The sequence below is a fragment of the Pseudopipra pipra genome, chromosome 3 (assembly GCF_036250125.1).
Source record: "Pseudopipra pipra isolate bDixPip1 chromosome 3, bDixPip1.hap1, whole genome shotgun sequence".
Taxonomy (NCBI): Eukaryota; Metazoa; Chordata; class Aves; order Passeriformes; family Pipridae; genus Pseudopipra; species Pseudopipra pipra.
Genome location: NC_087551.1, coordinates 12,332,072 through 12,336,697, shown reverse-complemented (window position 1 = coordinate 12,336,697; position 4,626 = coordinate 12,332,072). Strand labels below are relative to the sequence as shown.

The following is a 4,626-nucleotide window of genomic DNA, read 5'->3' as shown; positions in this document are numbered from 1 at the left end:
AAACCAAACTAATTCTATAATAACATAGTAAGCTAATTTGCATTAGTTACTCTCTCCACCCCGTGAGTAGTCATAGGGGATGTAATAGGATCTCAATGGTTACAATCAAATTTCTTAACATTAATGAGGTTACAAACATACATACAAATATTTGAAATTATACATCAAAAAAACCACAAAAACACTGAGTTACTTGGGAGCTGGTAAAAGGCTTTCTTATGTTTTCTTTTAGGCCTAAATTTAGTTCCGTTTTGTTAAATTTAACCAAATATGAAATTCAATGCCTTTCAAGGCAGAAGGCTAATGTATATAATGCATATTTATATGACTCTAAATATGCATAAATACTTGTACTAACTCCCAGGTTATATTTGGTTGAGTTTCTCAATCGAGAGGGATATTTAAAAGGACAAAATGAACTTGACAAAAATCAAATTAACAGTACATCTTATACAATTTTACCAGTAAGTTGCTCATATAAAAGAACACATTCAAAAAGCTTTTCCCAAGCTAACCTGCCCCCCAACAAAATAACAAAACAAACTTGGCAAAACTAAACTAGCAGTACATAAAATGGCTCGTCTTACACAATCTTATCAGTGAATTGTTCGTGATAAAAAAAAAAACCAAAACCCAAATAAGTCAACAATTATTAATAAACTGATAACACAAGTAATTCTGGGAGTAGAGGGGACACAAACACAATGTTTGTGGCAAAGTTCTACATATTGCAGACTTACTGAGACAAAAATATATACAGGCATGCATATTACAAAGTTATTAAGATAAAAACATAAATACATGTCAAAGAACAGTATAAGTCTTCAGTCCTGTTGCTATTTCGTTTTCTCATGGGATACTTGTAAGCTGATAATAGAAGCAGTTGTGGGGGCAGTTATCTCTTCTGCCTCTTGCTGCAATTGATGCTCCATTGGTTTCATGCAGTTTGATCTCTTCTGCTGGCAGGTTATCTCCTCTGCTGGTAGGTTTCTGCAAAAGAACAAATCTGGCCCACTACGGACCGATTGTTAAAAAGAAGGAAGAATCTATTTATCCAACTCCTTTTCTTATCTGGCATAATGTCACTAGGGCAGTAATAATAGAGAAGTTTGGAACATGTTTTCTCCAAAAAACAAATAAACTCAGAGCATGCTGGAGTTCTTTTTTACTTCTCAGCATCTTTATTTGCTCTGGGGTGGCCAAGGCGTCAGGGGGAAAACACACTGTTACCTTTTCTGTGGGAATCTGAAGTCTCAGACTTTCTAAGTGGGTGATAGTACTTGTCTGAGTCTGGTCCCCTGTGGTGACATCAGCAATCTGGGCAATCAGTTCAGCTTTGTTATGTACAGCAGCTATTTGTGAGCCAGTGTCAGCATCGAGGTAACTCACTGGCAGCTGCCACTGCCCATTAGGTTTATGGACAGACCATACTGTCCATGGTGAGTGTATAGGGACAGCTACTCCTTGCTCCTGCAATTCTGCAGTTTCTGGGGTAATGTTTTCACATGTTCCTAAAGGGAGTGGGTAGGGGTTTACATTTGTTATTTTAGAAGGAGGCAGACTTGGAGCAGTTTGCAACAGACGGACAGAGGGGGATGGGAGACCAAACACCCATTCTCTCCCTCTGGTGTCTGTCCAGGCCTTCCCCTTTAGGAGATCTAACCCCAGGATGTTAGCTGGTAATGGCCCCACAATCATGATAGTTTCTGTGGCTGTCTCATCTCCAGGTAACCAGCATTTCACTCGAGCAGTGTACTGGGGTCGGGATTTGCCAAAAGCATCAGTTACCCATATCTTTTTTTTGTCTGGTTTAATGCCACACTGAATAGCAGCTTCAGTTTGGAGTGCTGAGACTTGTGCACCCGTGTCTACCACGAATGTAACCAAAGATTTAAAAGGGCCGAGAGGAAAAGTGATTACCAAATCTCCCTGGTTGTTTTCTGTAAGCTTTCCCTCATAAACCCACTGGCTATTTTTTGGCTTATTTACTGGAGAGCAGTAAGTCCAGTTCCTTGACTCAGAACTGCTCAAACTGGTTAGTCCAGTTTCTGGAGAGGCTGAGGGGATCACAGTGTTGGACTCCTTAGAGGGGCTGCCCTTAGGGGGTGCCTTGTGCTCTTTGATCTTATCCCACTGCTTTATCAAGTATTCTAAATTAGCAGTGGGTAATTTATCCATCACTTCTCGAGGAATTCCTTTTGCAACACCTTCTCTCCACAGACTGTATCTCTTTCTCCCGCTAGATGACACATTTTGTTGACAAATACCTGGCGAGGCAGGTTTTTGGACTTTCCCTGCCCTCCTGCAGTGTATTCTCTGGCCACTCGTACCAGAGAGCCCCAGCTGCTGACCAGTAGCTATTAATTCTTGGGCTATTTCCAACCAGGTTATTCCTGATGGAGCACCCCTTCTTCTAGGTCTGGGGGTTGCCTTTATGCGCTCCTGTAATTGTTTAGCATAAACTTTTAGTGCATCAGGCAGGCCTCGAATTAAAACTGGAAATCTCTGTGGATCTGCCTCGAGTTCCATTGGGGAATTTCGTTGTGGGTCTAATAATTTTGTATGCATTAACTGGAGATATGCGGTTTTTTGTACACTTTTTACAATGTGGCCAATTGTGGGTGTTTTAATCGTGTAAGGATCTCCCCTTTCTATAGGGTCTAACCCACCTGCCCAGTAGGCAGCTCTTTGGGTCAGGGACCACGGAGCTCGGTTATCATTTGTGGTCAGGAAAACCCCTGGGCCCCAAAATCCTCTGGCCTCATCTTCACTCAACAAAATCCGATCTCCCCCAGTAAGGGACACCCTCCACACATATTCAGTCTCTGATTCACTGGCCTTACGACTGTATTTTTCCTGAATTTTGGCCAGTGCTTCCCCCGTGTACGGGGTAGTTCGTGTGGTAGTTTGCCTGTCTGTCCCCTGGCCAGTGGTTTCAGTTTTAATGAGGGGACGCATATGTATTACCCCCTCCTCCGGGTAACTTTGCTTCAACTCTTCTAATTCCCCAGAGGGGTACAGGGATTCGTTAACATCTACCGGTTTAGGGTATTTTGAATTAATGTCTCGCAATTCACAATTTTTCATTTCCAGTATCTGTTTAAGCCTTTCATTTTGTTCCTCCTCATCTTCAAGGGCTGACCTAAGCAATGAGTTAATCTCTCTCTCTTTCTCCAGTGCCTGACGTTCAGCAGTTAACTGCAGGCGTTCTTTTCCTAATTGCTCCTGTAATGCCTTCATTGTCTCTTGAAGAGACCTTATCACCTCACCGGTAGATTTTTGAATAGCCTCTTTTTCTAGCTGGTCCTGCAAAGTTCTCATTGACTCTTGGAAAGATTTTATCACTTCACTTACAGATTTCTGAATAGCTGATTTTTGCCTTTGCACTGCTCTAAGGAACACGCCTAAGACAGCACCCACAAAAAACAGTTCTAAACCAAGGATAGCTATCAGGAGGGAATAATCCCCATATAACTCAACCTGGGGTGTCATCATCCCCTTTGCCTCAGTCATTAACCCAGCTTAGGTTAATGTCTTTCTCCCCCTTAACCCTCTGAGGGCTGGTTTGACTCTCTCCTGGAAAACCTTTCAACAGGTCCAGGTACCAGAGAACCTTTCAACAGGTCCAGGCCACACCAGGAAACCTTTCAACAAGTCTGATGTGCCCGGGTCACACCGAGAGGAGAAAAATTCTTACTATAATTTTACTGCGAGGGGACAGTCACCATTTAACTCGCCCTCGGTACCAGTTTTAGACTACACCGATTACTCCACTATATCCAAAGGATCCTGTCCGTGACGCCAAAAATGTTACGACCTGCCCCAGGAAAAGAGGGGGGGTAACCCAGGTTTTATCAAAAATTCCTTTGGGGTGGATTAAAGCGAAACGACACTAAATAATCGGTGTATGAAAACATATATTGATAAGATTTATTTTAACAATTTTGAATCAATAGGTAAGCTAACATTTTTGGGTGCTGTCATAATCAGTAGGTAAGCTAACGTTTTTGGGTGCTGTCATAACCTTTCTGAGGAGGAGAAAAATGCATAGGGGAGAGAAAGGCAGGATAAGAGCAAGGGAGAGTAAGGGAAAGAAAAGCTGAGAGTGGACAGATGTCCATAGTCACCGCCCACAGGGTCCAGCGATGAAACTTGATAGTTGCAGCTTCCATGTCTGTCACTTGAAGTGGTGGTCTTGATCTGCTGGGGGTGAAGGAGGGAGCCCCCACACTCCAAGAAGTAATGAATTATCATATCCATGGTCAGTGTCACGGGCCATGCCTCGAGCCTCCAACGTCTCCCTGGGCCCTGCGCAAGAGCTGCTGTGTCTGGCCTGGCTCCCGCCTTTCAAGTTTAGCAGAGGGAGGGCGGGTCCTGATTGCTCGTCAGATGTATCAATAGTCAAAAGCCTGCAAGCTCAGCTCTTATCTTTCAGGACTTCACACCTTCAGCACTGGAGGGAGGGTCCTGATTGCTCATCAGATGTATCAATAGTCAAAAGCCTGCAAGCTCAGCTCTTGCCTTTTCAGGACTTCACACCTTCAGCACTGGAGGGAGGGAGGGGCCCGACTGCTTATCAGAGGTATCATGCAAGTCAAAAGCCTGCAAAAGTCTCCTAGAATGCAT

The 4,626-nt window shown here is 43.5% G+C and overlaps 1 long non-coding RNA gene across 1 annotated transcript; it reads right to left on the bottom strand.

The window, feature by feature from the left end:
• Positions 1-755: 755 nt before the first annotated feature.
• On the bottom strand, positions 756-3,953 carry LOC135410924 (uncharacterized). Its single transcript, XR_010428937.1, has 2 exons — positions 1,588-3,953; positions 756-1,152 (listed from the first exon to the last, which is right to left on the bottom strand). It is a non-coding gene; the product is annotated as an uncharacterized LOC135410924 (long non-coding RNA).
• Between the last annotated feature and the right edge of the window lie 673 nt (positions 3,954-4,626).